Here is a 19,450-nt window from a genome sequence, read left to right on the forward strand (position 1 = left end):
TACATACACGGTCATTCTATTTTACCTTTCTTCTTTCTCTCCTTTTTTCTGCAAGGAACAATGCAGGTAAATCAGACACATCATCGCTGCAATAGCAAGCGAATCAGCAATTTAGGTACATATGAATGTAAACTTACATATCTCATTTTGACGGGCAGCAGTGGCGGAGTCCCAATCCGGATACATCCCCGAGCACACTGATAACCATGCGTCCGCCTTCACATCCCTGTCACTGTAGCCCTCGTCGGCTGTGTCCCAGATTTGGGGCTTACTTTCAACCTACAACAAAAGGGATATAAGCACATGAAGTCGAGCAGAACGTCACTTCACATGAGTGTCCATTCCGCGTAGTCTTGAAACGCCAAATTGACACTGTGTTAAGCGACCAAAGGCCAATCCAAAAGGCGGCTTGGTGAATGCCTCATGTGGTCTGGATGCTAGCGCCATTCCGTATTTGTGGACGTGCTTCTCAGAGATGTGGACACAAATTACACTCACCCGTCGCCACCTTCAGATCTGTGACAAAGGATGAAAGACGTGGTTAACTCACCAGCATAATCATTCTTAAGACATTAATCCCCATGCGCTGGTACCACGCCATCTCTTCTGGTGGATTAGTATGAACTTGCTGCCTGAAAAAAAAAAAAAAAAAAAGGTTTGCAGAACCATAACCTGCAGCACTGGCTGTGAGATGAATCTGGGAATGAGTGTACGACACGCATAAGTTTACCTTTGGCCGTTGGTATCATCATAGTGTTGGGGCTCCGTTGCTGTTAGTAGTGGTGTCGGCATCGGTGGTTGCATGAGTGCCGCCTGTAGCGGTGGTTGCTGGTGGGACACCTGTAGCGGTAGGTGGTGGCAGGGGGGCCGCCTGCAACGGTGTGTGTAGGGGGCACGTCTGTGGCGCTGATGGCAGGGATGCCGCCAGAAGCAGTGGTGGCTGGGGTGCCGCTTGTAGCGGTGGTGCCAGGGGGGCCGCCTGTAGCGGTTGCAGGGGCCCGCCAGTAGCGGCGGTGGCATGTGGCCCGCCAGTAGCGATGGTGGCGGGGGTGCCGCCTGTAGTGGTGGTGGGAGCGGGGCCCGCCAGAAGCGGTGGTGGTAGGGGGCCCGCCAGAAGCGGTGGTGGCAGCGGGGCCCGCCAGAAGCGGTGGTGGTAGGGGGCCCGCCAGAAGCGGTGGTGGTAGGGGGCCCGCCAGAAGCGGTGGTAGCAGTGGGGCCCGCCAGTAGCGGTGGTGGTAGGGGGCCCGCCAGTAGTGGTGGTGGCAGGGGGCCCGCCTGTAGCGGTGGTGGTAGGGGGCCCGCCAGTAGCAGTGGTGGTAAGGGGCCCGCCAGTAGCGGTGGTGGTAAGGGGCCCGCCAGTAGCGGTGGTGGTAGGGGGCCCGCCTGTAGCGGTGGTGGTAGGGGGCCCGCCAGAAGCGGTAGTGGTAGGGGGCCCGCCAGAAGCGGTGGTAGCAGCGGGGCCTGCCAGTAGCGGTGGTGGTAGGGGGCCCGCCAGTAGCGGTGGTGGTAGGGGGCCCGCCTGTAGCGGTGGTGGTAGGGGGCCCGCCAGTAGCGGTGGTGGTAAGGGGCCCGCCAGTAGCGGTGGTGGTAAGGGGCCCGCCAGTAGCGGTGGTGGTAAGGGGCCCGCCAGTAGCGGTGGTGGTAGGGGGCCCACCAGTAGCGGTGGTGGTAGGGGCCCCGCCAGTAGCGGTGGTGGCAGCGCGGCCGCTGGTTGTGGTGCTGCCCCCCCTGGTACCTTAACGTTGCCGGTTGTGGTGCTGGTGCACCGAGTGGTGATGCTGCCGCTGCTGCTCTGTGCCTGTGGTGCTGGTGCCCCCAGGGATTATGGGGGTGATGCTGCCGCTAGGCCCACGTTGCGGGTGGTGGAAGATGGAGCTCCCGGTTGCTGCTGCTGCTTTCCACGAGGTCCCGCCAGAAATGGCGCCAGTGTGACAAAATGGCCACTGTAGCACTTCCTGCGAAAGCACTTCCTGCGAAATTTAAGCAGCGGAACCGCACCAAAAATCGCAATACAATAAGCAACTGCGGATTTTATTGCGGTTTATGCTGCTATCATGGGATCCTATGGAGGAAAGAACGCGGCGGATGCGCTGAAAGAATGGACATGCTGCGTCTTTAGAAACCGCGCCACCGTTGCTTATCCGCATTGCGGCTCAGCGGAAAAAAAAAGCCCTGTGAGAACAGCATTTTGGCCAAACTCATTTGTGCTGCATTGCACTGCAATCGCAACGGTTTGGCCGCAATGCGGATATGCAACGGCAGACCGCAGCAAATACGGGGTAAATCCGACCTGTGTGAACCTAGCCTTAGAGTCCACATCAACATATAATTGCAGACAGGCCTTTGTGAGACTGTTGTCTCTGCATCCCTTATAACTACACCCCTGGGGGGTTAGAGTACACACATACATCCCCCACCCACAGGGAGAATGGCCCATCAGCTGCATAAGAAGACACCATTATTAGCAATAGCATATTTTTCCCCAGAATTAGTGCTAATCATGTGATATCAGTTTATTACAATATTGTAACTATTTTTGCAACTATCAGGACTTATGGACCATTTTCAAGGTTACCATAATGATACTGTATTTTTTGTTTTATGGTTCTCGATTGTTAAGAAGCCTACATTACTTTAAAGATAGATTTTCTTAATATAATTTAACTATGTCTGACAAGCCTTTATAATGCTTGATAAAATATTCACAAAGAGAATTATAGAAATACTGAGCAGACATGCAAACGATTAAAGGACAACAAATGTGACAGTTTTTGAAATCCAGACATTGTTTTTGCAGACTAAAACAATTCATCCAAAATCCTAATCACGTAAATCACTTTAAATGTCTGTGCCCTGGGCAAAAGGCAAAAGATTACTGTTTTACTGAAAATGTTCTACAGAGTGACTAAACTAGCGGACACAAGAAAGGAATGATCATGAACACATCTGATGACACTAGTCATTCAAAACTTGGCATAACATTGTCACTTTGTTCTGTAGACAATTAGCGCAAATGTCCCATAGTGTTACACATTGCATGAAGTGCTTCATTTTCTAGACACTGAAATGTGAAAAGGTAATATAGATACAGTGTTTATGGTGGATATACTCTGCTAGGACTAAACAGTAATATGATGGTCTGTCTGCTCTGTCAATAGTAGATCTTCTAAAGACAAGACATGCAGGAGCTCTATCTAGTCCTTCATGCTTTATTTTATGATGTATCATTTCTTTCTTCTTTTCATCATAGCATATGATACTTAGGCTGTCCATACATTTTAGATCCCTCCTATCCCCCTATAAAAGTGGAAGGGATAGCTGGCTAGTCTCAGTTTAAGGGTGGATTTAGACGACCGTATATCAGCTCGGTTTTTATGCCGAGCCGATATACGGTGTCCTCATCTGCAGGGGGGAGGGGAAGAGCCAGGAGCAGGAAATAAGCTCCCACCTCCTCTCTGTCTCCTCTCCACCCCCTCTCCGCCCCTCTGTACTATTTGCAATGAAAGGAGGCGGGGCTACGTTTTTATATAGATGTAGCCTCGCCCCCATCCCACCTCTCCTCATTACAAATAGTGCAGAGGGCGGAGAGGAGGCGGGAGCTCAGAGCACTGCTCCTGGCTCTTCCAGCCCCCCCCCCCCCCTGCAGAGAGAAAGGATGTATATCGGCTGGGCGTGAATACCCAGCCGATATACAGTCGTCTGAATCCAGCCTAACAGAGCGTGCATGTGCTCTGAATGTAGAGATGGGAGAAATTGCTGCTAGACACCTCTGACAGCAGCTTATCTCCCAAGAACAAAAAAGTTGGGCAGTTGAAATCCAACTGATTTATCCTTCCTTCCCCTGACATTAGAGGAGAGTCAGGACACCCATACTCACATTAGATGATCAGCCAGTCCTGCCAAAATCTGAGGATCTAGCCAATCTGCATCTAATGTGTACAACCAGCCTTAGGGCTCCCACACACTTGCGTTTTTTAACGCTGCATTTTAACGCGATGGTCATTGGGACTTTCTAATGTTAAAAACGCAGCGCAACTTGCGCTTTTGGCGCGTTGCGTTGCACTTTTAATATTAGAAAGTCTCATTCACCATCGCGTTAACAAAAAACGCAAGTGTGTGGGAGCCCTTATGCTGGCTTCACATGAACATATTTGCAGACGCAGACTTTGCCCGCGCAATATGCAGAGAGTGTTTTGAAGCATGTATTTCAGCCTCACACAAAAAAAAGAACATGCCCTATCTTTCTGCACTGTCATAGAAGTCAATGGAGGTGCGCAAATGCACGCACCAAATGTAAGGAAATGCGTGAAATACTGCGTAATTGCACTGAAAAAAGAACATATCTGGAACTCATTAGACAAATTAACCATTTCAATAGGTGTGTGTTTGTGTCCTACGAGCAAAAAAACCTGCCCTGCGAGCAGAAAATATACAGTAGAATACATCGACATATGCGCAAAAAAGCCTCTTTCATAGTGCAAAAGTTGGACAAAGACATGCGCAATTGCGCATACACTCGTCTGAAGCTGGCCGTAGGGTAGGTTAATACAGTGGAATTCATATTGTTTAGTGTGGATTTTGCCTCGAAAACTTCAGCAGAAATTTCTGGATTTTTGAGGAAATCTCCTCCACATGTCTTGTACTGTAATTCAGGCGGCGGAAATTCCGGAGCACTTCTGCCAAGTGTGAAGACCACCCAAAGCCTGTATCACATGAATGTATTTGCACAGCAAAATTTTCATACGCAATATACAGTGAATAAAGCCCTTTGATTTTAATGGGTTTGTTCATATAAGAGTATTTTGCGCGTGCATTTTGTTTGCTCTACAAAATACACAGCATGCTCTATTTTTCTGAACATTTGCACAGGGAAAGAGCACATGCTGAACTAACTACATTAATTGCCCATTCCAATGAATGGGAGTATGGTTGTGCGTTTTTGTGCACGCAAATGCGCGTGTTTTCAGTGTACAAAGAGTACTGCAAAACAGGTTCATTCAAATACGCAACATCCACTGTGGAAATGCACTTATGCCCTCGTGACACCAGCCTTATACCAAATTCACGTATTCGCGCATGCATTGACACTGCGTTTTTGCACATCGGGCATTGTGTATTTGCATGCATAACAGACATTTTGCTGTACTCTTTGCGCATGCAAGTCATACAGAATTGCGCACGTGAAAAAACACGCACTAAGGGCTCCTTTATGCTGGCGTATTTTTCATATTCTGTGAACCAAGATCAGGAGCGGGTCCAAAATATAAAGAAATACAGAGAATAAGTACGATGGAAAGATTTGTATGTTCCACTTCTGGTTTTGGCCAACAAAATACTGATGAAAAATGCGCCCATGTGAAGGAGCCCTAATGCTCTCAGCCATTGAAATGGCCAATTAGTTTAATAAGTTCTTTCACTGCACAAACGCACAGGAGAATAGAGCATGCTGCATAATTTTTTGCACAATACAATTGCACCAGCCAAATATGTGCATGTGGACAAACTCATTGAAAGCGATGGGTTCTGATTTCTACATCGGTCGCATATTTTTCGTGCTCGCTGTCCTGTACTGTTTATGCAACTTTGTTCCCTCCAATTAGAGTTACAGAATCAGCAAAGAATAGCCAATTCAGCTGTTTCCGTAATCCCAGCCACTAGTGTACACGATGTTCAGACTGGTATTGCCACTTAGCTGGATATGTCCCCCCATTCATAAATATTGTAAGCCTGCAGGAGAAGTACTGTTGGGGGTGTATAGCTCACTCAGCTTGCTGATATGGGGAGTTTACTGGGTTGCTCAGCCTTTCTAGTTTGCTGAGGCTTTAGATACGTTTATGTTCTGGGCCTGGATTGGCAGAAAGTTTACTGTGGGTCTGCCATGTCCTCCAGCTCCACTCCAGGGTTTTCCATCAGCCCCAATTTAGGGCAGCTGCAATCAGTGGGCTATTTAAGGGCTCAATTAGTAGAGCCAGAGAAGATGTACAATGCTGGGGGCAGGAGTTTATTTGAGTGCTCTTATGTGTATGAAAAGCTGCACATTAGGACGGACTTATTAAGGTTATCTAATACGCATGCAATGTAAAGTTAGTGAGGCAGTCCAAAGAATTGGCAAACCTACCAGTGTGTCACGCTGTTTGATAGATTTGGTGCATGTTGGACTCCGTTTCCTTCCTTATACTACCTTTTGGATGGCATACTTTAGACCAGTTCATTGCACCTGGTGCAAAACCGTACCAAATCTGGTGCATTTTTAAACTCCTCAAATTTGGGCCTTCTCTTCTAGCGAACTGCAAAATCTCACTTCTTTTTGATGCAGATCTTTAACAAATTTGTCTGAAATAATTTTAGGACCCATTCACATGGGTATATTTTCTGTCCATATTCAGTCTGTGGTTTTTACTGACTGAATACAGACAGTACATGAATCTATTGAATTGGTGTATTCAGATGTGAGTTTTTATGTGGACTGATGTTGCTGCAATTTTTAACAGATTTTTACAAATTTTTTTTTAACGCGCATGTATTATTTTGGTCTGTGTTCATGGATCAAAATCCCCCATTAAACATATGGGTGCATAAAAAAACAGTAAACATGCATTAGCAATGTATCTGCATTCATTGCGTGTGTTTTTTTTTTTTTTTCTTTTACGCACCCTGTTTTATGTTGGTCATGACAAAACTGACATCACTTGTGCTTTCCTGCAGTTTTTTTCTTCCCATGTGAATAACTGATGACACATGGATGCAATATTAACATAAAAACCTGCAACTATGCAGCACAGATGCACATACACTCTCAGGTGTTTCACAAACCAAAATTGCATATGCCCAAATGCACAGATTTTTACTTTTGCAGAATTTGGACCCCTATATACACAGGTCCTCATAGAGCCTATATACTATACACAGATCTAGCATGCGCCAAACTAATGGTTGGCATTCTAGGCCTTTTATTTTTTTTAATGCACTATCGTTTAGCGCATTAACCTATTTGCATAACAGTTAATGACTGTTGGCTACACAAATAGTGTAAGCCCATTACATTAGCAATGTAGTGTGCTGTGATGGTAAAGTTCTAAAGTGCGGAGTCTGTAGTTGTACATTTATAGGAATATTGCTTCACTGGTAATGGGTAGAAGTGTAATACCAAGGTTCTGATTCTAAATTTGTAGGGCCAGGGTAGGGGATTCAACATGTGCTCAACCATCTTTGGTCACAAAAGTTCATGAAAGCCAAACTTGATGGTTGGACAATCAATAATTTACTAAAAAAAAAACCTCCTCAACCTCAGGTGCCTCCATCAGCCTCTGCGACACAATGTTCATTTATTTGTACAAGGAAATGTAAAGGCAAAAGCAATGTTTTTTTCTTTTTTGATGAATCTATAAATCATTTGCAACACCCCAGAGGGGTGACCCTGGGCACCTGGCTAATGTGAAGAGCTGGGAGGAATAAGTGCTGGCTTGTCATGGCTGCACTTACCAGGGTCTGATCCCGGAGGGATGACACGCAGCCAAGGCCAGTGTAGGATTGCAGGCCATCTTTGACACCCCTATGATAGGGAATGCCAATAAATGGTATGCTAGGCAGCAAAGAAATGAACACAGAGACTTATGTATAGTACCTCGGGTCCTCAGGAACAGTTAGTGCCCGGTATAACTTTTACTGGAATGATAAACTTTTACAACAGGTAATGCAGGTACAATTTACTTTGAGTAACAGCAGGCTATAGCGAAGAGGTAGGGAGGATACACAGGATGAATACAGTGCTACAGTCCACGTTATCTGTATGTCACCAGTCCAGGATTGGGAGCAATCCAGAGGAGGAAGGGGGGTATGGGTCACTCCGCAGACTCTCTGGCAGACAATAATTGACAAGAAGGCTTAGACAATAAACATCCCGCACAGCAGGCGCATGGGTGTGACAAAGTAAAGTACCTCTGTGCAGTGATCCTAACTATAGACGGCTGCACAGCAAAAGCCTGTAGTGTGAACTGGTACCTCGTTTAGAACTTTTGGAGGGGTGTTTTTTTCTCTCTCTGATGGGACTCACTTCTTCACATTCATACTCCAAACGCTATGGGATATCGCTCCTCTTCCTCCATCTTCACCTACATGGAAGCTGAAGGTGCTTCCATGTGGCTCTGTGTTAGAACTCTCTCCTCCTGAGGATGGACTCCTTTCCCGCTCTCAATCACTCCTATTTATACCTTCTCTTATACCACATGACAAGACAAACTGATACATGTACATACAGACAGTGATTTTATTAACGTTAACCTCTCAAGCGCTGCAGCTGTGTAACACACACACTGGATATGACAGGACAAGCTTTTCACAGTGCATCTACATAGGACAAAACATGTATGACATTTATGGAGGGGACCAGGATGGTGTTCTGGGCCACTACACATTCCCTAGGAATCCTCTAAGGTAGAGGAGGAACTGTTAGTGCCAGTGGCATAGCTATGGATTCAGAACATAGGAGGGGAGACATCCTGGGTAGGCCCCAATCTTGGTAATGCATGTTTACAGCTGCAAAGGCACATTTTAATCATTGCGGTTATATTGTATAAAGATTGATGATATGACTATATAGTGATATATACAAATTCTACACAGGCACTCTACAATCCATGTAAGTAATTATAGTATAGCTATATGCAATAACTCATATGTGACATCCTGACTGGAGTCATTCAATTCTCCCCATCTTTTCCATCCAGCCCAGACCACCATGAAGACTTTTTTGAGTCACAACCTGTTTCTGCAAAGTTTCCAACACATCTCTTTGGCCCCTCATTTTTCCATCACCCCAACAACCATTATCCAACTTATACAAACTCTCCATCATGCTCTTATCCCCAATTCTGGGTCTATTGTGGGCCCATCTATTTCTAATACTGTTCCTGCTATGTGGTACAGTGCCTCCCAAATGTACTGTACTTAAGAAGTAATGTTGTCATAATCATAACCCGACAAAATATAGTGCAATCAAAAAGAGACCCTGAAAATAACAGTACCAAACAGTGCCTGATTGCGTTAGACAGACTTATGCAATAGAAAAAATGAATCTTATACTTTGTCCTGGCGAGCATAGATTCCTTTACTGGTCTGGCACAGGCAGAGCAATGCAATGGGACTCTATCTCATCTGAAATCTTGTCATTCCTGTAGCCTGCAGACCTAATGTGATCTGCTACCTACAGTTCAGAGAATGGTAAGGCAGGGAGCTTGGGACACCATTCCCTAATATAGGTTTCAAATGTAACCCTGAAAACAATAGTGCCAAACAGATGGCACCCTATATTGTTTCACAGACAGTAATAGAGCCATGTTTTGGACCTCATAGATTAATAGTGATGATCTCAGTGCTCCACATAATAATGATGTCCTTTTTGTGCCCCCGCATAGTTAAAAATGTAGCACTTATCTAATCCTCCCAAGCACAGTCTTGTTCTAGCCCAGCCATTTACTTCAAAATATCCCATCCAAGGTCTCGACATTCCTGTATGTTGCAGGCCTAAAGTGGCTACAGGTCAGATAAGTGGTAGGGCTGTTATACTGTGCCCCACACAGTAATAATAATAATACCCCTCTTGTACCCTGAGACAGTAATAATGTCCACCACTGTACCCTTTATCAAGTAATACGGCTCTACTAAAAGTGATACCTCCCAAATGCCTCTTTGATGGTAATAATGCCATTGAGGGCCCCCTTAAAAATAATTGTACCTAATGTGTCTCCTTACAAAGATTAGTGCCCCAAAATATCTCATTTAAAGGTGCACCAAATGCCCCTTTTTACTTCTAATAGTGTCCCAAGCACTCTTACAAATTATAGTGCCTCCCAAGTTTCCACTTACAGGTACGATAGCCCTCAAGTGCTGCCTTACAAGTAGTAATGTTCCCGAGTGCCTCAGACAATAGAAAAGCAATAGAAAAAATAAAATAAAACTTGCTTACCAACTCCTGAAGACCGCTCTTCAGGCTCAGCACAGGCAACATGATGCAATGACGTCATTGTGTAATCTTCATTGAGATGCTGAGGACACATCCAAGATCTCAGAATTCCTGTAGGCTGCAGACTTAAGGCAACATGTGGCCTACAAGTCAGAATAGTACAGAATGGAGCCTAGGGATCTCCTCTTCACCATAGGTTTCAACTGCATTGGCGTCCTGCAAACCCCAGTATGGTCCAATATAGGGTTTGCTTGGGGTTCGGGACCTTGGTGGGCCTCACCAAGCGAGTGGGCCAAGAGCAGCTGTCTCTTTTGCTTCCCTCACTAAGTACTCCTCTGGTTAAGCCCCATCAGGATCCAGGACATGAATGCAACTGCAACTTCTGAAACCCCTAAAGACATTCTCACGGTAGTTTTTAAACTCTAAGGTTACCTTTACACAGGCGAGTGCGATATCGGGTCGAGAAACCTGACCCAATATCACGCTTGGCAATGTGCATTTTCATGCAAAAACACCTTGCATGACTTCTTTGAAATTGCGATCCTCCATTGCTTGTTTCACACACATTGGGAGTACCAGCAAGTATTTCCCATTGATTTCAAAGGGAAACATCACACCGCACTCGTGCGCACATCGGACGGTATGTAATGTGTTTGACTGCCCCATTGAAATCAATGGGTGATGCGTTCCAAGGGAGGTGAAAAAATAGGTCATGCAGTGATTTTCTTTACCTAGCAGCATCGCTGTGAGGGTTAAAGTCAGCCATGTTTATGACTGCATTTAAAAAAATGGAGTTCATATTTGCTTGTTTCACAGCGCACAAAACTCGGGCTCATGTAGATGTAGCCTTATGGGAATATATGTTAAAACATTTTTATAATATGAAGTCATTAAGAAACATATCACATTTATCTGTTGCTTATGCTTATGATTCAGTGTGTAGACAGCTTTGTAAACCCTGAATTAATTTGCATGTTATTTAGTTACACTAAGTGAATCCCTTGATAAACACAGTCATTTAGAACATATTTACAAATGTATTTCTGATATGCCGTTGTAAATATGGATATTGCATTTCTGGATTTGTACACTCTTTAAAAGTAAACAGATCAGGATTAATGCTGCCGTATCAGCAATGCAGTCTGATATGGAGAAAGCAGTTTCTGCAATTACGGGATTATCCATCCACAGACATTCCTCTCCATATGCATTGTTGAGAGACGCTAGCTGAACATCACAAGTAATGGACAGAAACGTTTTCTTGATGATGCTTGATAAGTCAAAAAGCAGCTTAACTAGCTTTCAGGGAAAATTCCAGTTTACCTTCATTAGCACTACCCCAATTGATACCAGCATGGTGCAGAATCCTGAGGTTGCATTATCATAGCCTCCAGAAGTAACGAAAATAAAAATAGAAAAAAAATCTTGCATACACTTTTTGAATTTTTTAAAGTTTGTTAATGCTTATATTACGGATGTTCATAATATATTCAAGCAATGTTTCGGGCAATAGAACTCTTTATGAACTCTTTGAAGTTGATAAATATCTGTCCGGCATAGAATAATAGAAATACAATTCCTACAGGGGCTAGTGGTTGAGTCTAACAGATGATACTGGTGGATTATAAAAGGGGACAATCAGTATCATTGGATAGACTCAACCACCAGCCACTCCAGGAAATGTACTTTCATTATTCTACGCCTAAGGCTAAATTTGCACTTGCTAACATGCAGTTTTCATGCCAAAGCAAGGTGTTTAGCATTAAAAATTGGCATCCTCAGGTGTGTGCTTTTCATGCGCGTCAGAGGATCTAAAGTGTTATGGCTATGCTTTAAAATAGTAAAAAAAAATCAATACTCATGGCTCTTCCAGGTATTAATTTTTTTTAAAGTAAGATAACCCCATTAAGGACATAATTAGCATCACTTCAAACTCAATTTTAATTTTGCTTTAGATGGCCCTTACTCCCAAACCTTTAGGTATTTATCAGGACTGCCATCAGTACCTCCCAACCTATATCTTGTACTCCTTTTGTTGTACTCCTGGGAAATAGCATACTCTTTTACAAGATATAATTTAGGTTACCTCCTTTGCCATTCACAGTGACTTATGGATCTATAGTTTACATATCAATATTTGGCAGATTCTTGTAGAATTGGGAAACACATGGATTGTGTAGTTCCCCCTATATAAAACAGAAGCAATGTATGCATATTACTAATTGGGGTGTTAAACAGGTCATATTTGATGACTAATAGGGGGCACGTAAGATCTAACAAATGAAGGTGGGTCCCTTTCTGGACTCTTTTGTCTAGATCCCAATGCCACCTAATGGCAGCTCTGTTAATAGCTAATCATGTTCAAATACATGCAATAGGTTTTAAATAGTAATGCTTAGTAACCATAGTATGTTAGGCTGAAAAAAAGACATTTGTCTTCAGCCTACTACCCCTGAACATTGACCCAGAGGAAGACAAAATACCCCAATGAAGTAGAAGTCAATTTTCCTTATTTTAGGAAAAAATACTCTCTGGATCAACAGCCCCCTTGAAGTACCCAGTGACTATAACATGTGATATTACACTTAAGAAAAGCGTCCAGGCCCCTCTTGAACTTTTTTAGTGAGTTCGCCATCACCACAGCCTCGGGCAGAAAATTCCATAGTCCCACTGCTCTTACAGCACAGAACTCACTTCTACAGTATATTGGTGTAGAAAGCTTCTTTCCACTAGATGTAAAGGATGCCCCCTTGTTGCAGTTGCAGTCATTAGTATAAATAGAGAATGGAAGAAATCTCTGTATTGTCCCCTGATATATTCATATATAGTTATTAGGTTAACCTTCAGCTATTTTTTTTCCAAACAAAACAACCCCAATTTTGATACCCAACTTCTCTGGGTATTGCCGTCTGCCTGTTTTCATTAGTTGTCTGTCTGAGTACCAATGCCTAAAACTATACACAATTTTTTGTGTAGTCTGACCTGTGACATGTAAAGAAGAACCATATCTTGTCATGTGCCCTAGAGCCCTAGACCTCTTTTGTTGCACCTCATGATCCTACTTGCCTTGGCAGAAGCTGCCTGACACTGGTTGCTCCAGGTATTGTTAATTAAATCTCCAAGTCCTTTTCCATGTCCGTTTTGTCCAATGGTTTCCTATTAGGTATGAGCGAGCCTACTCGGCCACGCCCCTTTTTCGCCCGAGTACCACGATTTTCGAGTACTTCTGTACTCGGGCGAAAAGATTCGGGGGGCCCTGTGGGTGAGTGGGGGGTTGCAGCGGGGAGTGGGTGGGGGGGGGAGAAGGAGAGAGAGAGGGCTCCCCCCTGTTCCCTGCTGCTGCCCCCCCGGCGCCCCCCGAATCTTTGTACTGAAGTACTCGAAAATCGCGGTGCTCGATCGAGTAATTACTCGAAACGAGTAGGTTTGCTCATCTCTATTTCCTATTTACTGTGTAATGATGACATGTATTTCTCCTGCCCGTGTGCATAACCTTACATTTGTCAGTGTTAAACCTCATTTGTCACTTTTCTGCCCAACCCCTTGATAGCAAAATTACCTCTTTAGGTATATTTTGGGTGTTCCAAATCTTATAAAAGAACACAAAATGGAGTACTCCTTGAACTGAATGACCACACTTGTTCTATTAGTGTAAGCAAGCAAGTTCTTCTAGTTTATTCCAGTAGCAAGCAGAAATATATACAAAGGACATTTGCAATGAGACTTGGCCATGCCTCACTTGTATTAATTATAATTTTTTTAATAATTCATTTATCATTGGTTAATAGGAACAAACACTTGAATATGGTGTGCTGTGTTATCAGTTTGCTCACTACTTGTATGTTTTACGATCCACTGCTTGCTCAAGTGGGTTTACCTGCCCCCGGTCCGGGCTTAAGCAATAAGAAATTTCATGCAAGGAAAAAGTGTAATCCACGCTTGCTTGAAGAGTAAAATTGATAATCTTCCTTTATTATGGTAACTGACGAAGGCTCTGTGCAGCCGATACGCATCTGGTTAGAGATGTGTATACCTGACAATTTTAAACATGATTAAATAAAGGAAGATTATCAATTTAACTCTTCAAGCAAGATAATTCCTCATTGGTTATTAAGACTAAACAAGAGCAGTGACTTGTCAGTTGTCAGGCAGACTTCAGGCCAAATGAAACTACCGGTAGTTCTCATAAGATTTCTACTCATGAGCTCCAGGCTTATAACATTCAAGGTTGTGTAGTCTGTTTCCGTTGTCTCCAGAGACAGAACAGAATAGGATGCTCTGACCAAGCAAGATTATACAGAGATGTAATATCTGCAAAGTTCTTAAAGGAAAAAAGAAAATATAATATGCAGAAGCATAAAAAATATATACAATACAAGACGCAAAATAGAAACGATACAAAACACAAAGTAGATACCTTCATTGCTCTAACACCCTCAATTTATCCAGATACATTTGCAACCATATACTATCCTCTTCATGTTGATTACTTTACATAGTTTTGTAATGTCTGCAAATATGTATATTTACTGTACAATCCATCAACAGTGTTAACAAATATATTAAAAAGAATATGGCCCAGTACTGTCCCTGTGGTATCCCACTAGTAATAGAGACTCAACCAGAGTATGTACCATTAATAACCCTCTGCTTTCTATCATTGAGACTGTTACTTACCCACTTACACACATTCTTGCCCAGATCGGGGATTCTCATTTTATACCAACCTTTTATGCAGTTATTTAGTTATTTTCATTAAGATACGCCATATTAGCAACGCTTAGAAACCCTTCAAACATTTTACCTATCATAAAAGTTAGACTTACCAGTCTTAATTTCCAGGTTCATGTTTTTAATATCGGCATCACATTTGCTATGCGCCAATCCAGTGGAACAGACCCTGTGACTATAGAGCCCTAAAATATAAGATACCAACGGTCTGACTATGACATTACTTATTTCCATTAGAACTAGGGTATTTATATCATGGGGACCTAGAGATTTTTCTATTTTAATCTTTTTAAGGTGGCTCTGTACTTTTTCCTGGTTTATACTGGTGACATTTTATCAAGAGTTCACTTTTTATCACTCTGTATTTCATTTAGAGATTTCAAAATACTCGAGGACCTGCCCGCTCGTCAGAAAAGATTCGGGTGCCAGCGGGGGTGAGCGGTGGGTTGCGGGAGTGAGCAGAGGGGAGAGAGAGATCTCCCCCCCTTCTCCCTGCCAGCACCCAAATCTTTTCTGACAAGCAGGGAGGTACTCAAAGGACGATACTTGCTAGAGTATTTTCCCTTAATGAGTATGCTCGCTCATCTCTATTTCATCTGACATTTCATTGTTCTGGTGAAAAAACTATTTAATAGATTTGCTTTCTGATCATCACCCTCTATTTTTTTCCTCATTACTTTTTAAAGGGTCAACACCTTTTGCTTTAATCTTTTTGCTATTTATATGCTTGAGCAGTTTAGGGTTGGTTTTACTCTTTTCTTAGCAGTGATTCTCTCTGTATTCACCTTTTCTGCTTTTATTTGCTTTTTTAATGCTTTTTACTACCTTCTTGTTTTTAATAGTTTAAATGCTTTCTTTTTTGCTGTTTATTGCCCTTTTTACATTTTTATTCAGTCACATTATTTTTCTCCTATTCCTAACCTTTTTATTCCTGTAAGGTATGAACTGACGATAGTGAGTATTTAAGATGCCTTTTGAAAATCCCACTTTTTGTCTATACTCATTTCTAAGGACACTGTCCCAGGCAATAAGATTAGGGGCATCTCTGAGCAGTTTGAACTTCGCCTTCCTAAAGCTTAGTTATTTTGTAGCTCCTCAATAAGACTCCCTGTTGAAAGAATTTATTAAAAGGAATTTATTATAATATGGTTGCTATTTAGACCCTGACCTGCACCTCTGTTGTTCTGTTATGTCTATTGGTTAATATTAAGTCCAAAATGACCATCCCTCTAGTTGGATACTGCACATGTTGGGAAAGGTAATTCTTTAGTTATTGGCAAAAACTCATTTCCTTTATGAATTCCGCAGGTTTCAGTTTCCCAGTTTATATCCAGATAGTTAAAGTCCCCTATAATAATCTTACTGTGATTTGAAGCTTCATCTATTTGCTTTAGTGATAGGTTATTTTTGGCTTCTGCGGTATTTGGTGGCATGTAGAAAACCCCTATCAGGATTTTTTTCTCTCTCCATAAATCTCCACCCATAGGGACTTTACTTGTTTATTTTCCTCACATTGATCTTCACGTAGTGTGGGTTTTAAACAGTATTCTACATAGCGACAAACCTTTCCATTGTTTTCAATCCCTTTTAAACAAACTATAACCCAGGTTTCAGTTATGTCAACTATCATCATTGCTTTCAGTTTGTCAAGCTTTTTGGTCAGATTTCCAACAGTCCACATACAGTTTAGAAAGCTTTTTGGATATTTTTTATATTAAGTCTATCCCTACTAACTGTTCTGACCGTTCTAACAGTACTAATCCGTCTCACCACTACACCCCCATTTCCAATACTTACTTTCAGATCACTGTCTACGCGATCTTCCCCTCTATCTCTCTAGTTGCCGTCCCTGCAACCTTCTAGCCATCTTCCTCATTGAGATGCAGCCCAATTCTGTTATTTATGTATTTACAGTCACATACAGACTGCTGTCAATCACTGATACGATGGCCCATTGGATTATTCAGCTCAGGGCTCTTTCCCACAGGTGCATATATGGCACGTGTTTACGCCTATTAAAAAACATTCGCACAGTGGCAGCGTTTAATCGCCTGAAAGGGTGTTTTCACGCTCACAGCCAGAGCTAGAATATGTTTTCTCACTCGTTCACACGACCAGTGTTGCAAGGGTGAGAATACGAGAAGTGTGAAGGGGCAGTATTCTGAAAATGGAAAGAAAAGTGTTAATCATTGTCCCCACCCACATAGCGTCGCTATGTAAAGGATGCACGTGTTCTCTCTTTCTCTCTTCTGCATTTTGTTCAGGTTGGGGCAGGCATTTTCATGGTGCTCGTGTCAGCAGCAAAGCAATGGAGGATTCTGAGAGCGAGGATTTGGTTGTCGATTGGCTTTTTCATCACCATTGTTCGCCGGGTGTGAAGCTTCTGTGAGGCTCACCGCCCTGGCCTGCCGCCTCCTCCGCGCAGTGCAGCATTCTTAAGAGCAGGAGGCGCATTTGGGTGCACCCCCTGCTCTAGGAGCACTAATGTGCAGGGCATTTCCTAGAGCTTTATGAGGGTCTGCAGCGCAGCCCAGATTAGTTTATTTTGTTTTGCCGCGCCTCAATTGTACAATTTGACATCCTTTTGCTGGCGGTGCGGCCATCACTGAGGCGGACTAACACAAATATGAGAGATTGTGATTGCTTTTGGATTTGTTTTTTTTTACAGCAGATTTCTATGCACAGTGCAATTTTGAATAGTTTCACTTCTGCCCAACCTAAACGCATGCGTTGTGAAACCTCTGTGTTTATTTGCCTTTTTTGGGGGGGGAGGGGTGTTTAAAAGCAGCACCAAACAAGTATTTGCGTTTTTGCTGTTAGCTACCAAATTCTGTGTGCCTCGGCCCTGCCCCAACATGACCGATTGCATCACTTCCCCCTTTGGGATTGGCTTTAGAATGCAATGTTTCCCTGGGGTTTTTGTTTGGAGAGGTGGATTTGCGTTGCAAAAGACCGTATGCTTCACCTTGTGCCTGCGACCCCACTTCGACGTGTGTCCTGTGTTCTCGTATGTCCGTTTTGTAGTTTTTGACACCCCCCTATAAGGTGACTTTCAAGCATCTGTCACCTGCATTGTGTTTTGCCCGAAGCAACAGGTCTTTTGTCCTTGGAGGTGCTGCAACGTTTTCACCTAATTGTTTGGACTAGTTAGGGGAACATGTCTCTACTTTCTGTACTCACTATGCTGTGGCTTTTTCCCTTATGTTCACAGATTCTTGGCTACTGGCAATTCGTATATTTCCCTGCATCATGAATTTCGTCGTGGAATTCCCACCATCGCCGTACTTGTTCCACAGACATGTACCTGCCTCTGGGAATGCCTTGTTTCAAGAGTAATGGTGACTCCAATGCAGCATGGATGGCATGAGATCACCTGTGGATTTTGGGAGACAGCGCAGTTTCCAAACTGCATTAGGGCCTTGGATGGAAAGCACATTCGTATCGGAAAGCCTCCACACTCTGGGTCCCAATGCTTCAATTATCGCCTCTTTTTTCAGTGGTTCTTTGGGCTGTTGCGGATAGCAATTATTGCTTCCGGGTACTTGATATTGTGGTCTATGGTATCGCTGCGGACACACGTCTTTAGTGCTTCCAGAATTAGTAGACGACTTTGTTCTCGCAGTGATTCAACGTCACGTGATAATAGAAAACTAACGGTTGTGTGTGGACCCCTCTCCTCTGTAAGAGATACCGCATGCCTGGGCCTAAAGCACTAGCGAGCTTTCCTTAAAGATTTACGCCATTCGTGGCGATGCGCCCAAGCGGCAAATTCGCAGTGAACAAATCAAGAAGTCAATTTGCCAAAAGCACATTTCTGAGTTTGCTAAGATAGACAGGGTCGCAAGGGAACACCTTGTCTTGCTGCTGTTCTGCAAGCCCTCTGGGGGCAGCGCTAGTATACAGATCATCACTATTGTCATTTCTTGGAGCACAGAGGGGAATTGAGTAGTGGCCGATGGAAAATATTAAGTACATTGGCGCTTTGAACCCAATTTTGCCTGGCATTAGCAAATGTTCAGGAGGTGGCAAAGTGTTCTAATTAGCAGGTGATGTGATTTCACAAATTAATAAATGGAGCTTTGCCAGCGTCCCGGAAAAGTGAGCAAATTCAGCTGATGGAAGTGGATGTTTACAGTCACATTGACTGTATTTTAACAACAAGAGCTGGGGATCTGCAACATTGGTGCGTATAAGCTCTAAATTTCACGTTGCCGGTGTATTTACACACCATATATTCGCCCGTGTGAACGGCTGCATTGGAACCCAAAACGTGCCGTATATGCACTCATGGGAATGAAGCCTCAGAATGTTTCCATACAACTATATATTAATCTGCTCAGCTCCTCCTGATCTATAACATGATGCCTGCAGTTTGGACAGCATGTTCGAGCTGACAGATTCCCTTTAAATCTAAGTACATAGCTTTGACACCTGATAGCCTTCAAGAAACAGCTTCTGAATCCATAACAAGTTAAAATCCTCTCGTCTAAGAATTACAGTATATTTTTCATATACAGAGAAATAAAAAGCCAGAATTCCAGTTCCAAGCTCCTTCCAATTATCATATTGACTTTAGTATGTAAGAAAAGGTCAATTTTCAGACTGTAAAGCATCAATTTAATAATATTATTGCATCTCCGAACAGCTGCTTATGTGGCTTGCCTACGGAAAATGACTGGAGATAAGGGAAACTGCTAAGAGTCAGCAAATTTTGATCAATGAGAGAGCAAAAATAGATTCCTTGTGTTAAAATGTAGT

The sequence above is a fragment of the Eleutherodactylus coqui genome, chromosome 6 (genome assembly GCF_035609145.1).
Source record: "Eleutherodactylus coqui strain aEleCoq1 chromosome 6, aEleCoq1.hap1, whole genome shotgun sequence".
Lineage (NCBI taxonomy): Eukaryota > Metazoa > Chordata > Amphibia > Anura > Eleutherodactylidae > Eleutherodactylus > Eleutherodactylus coqui.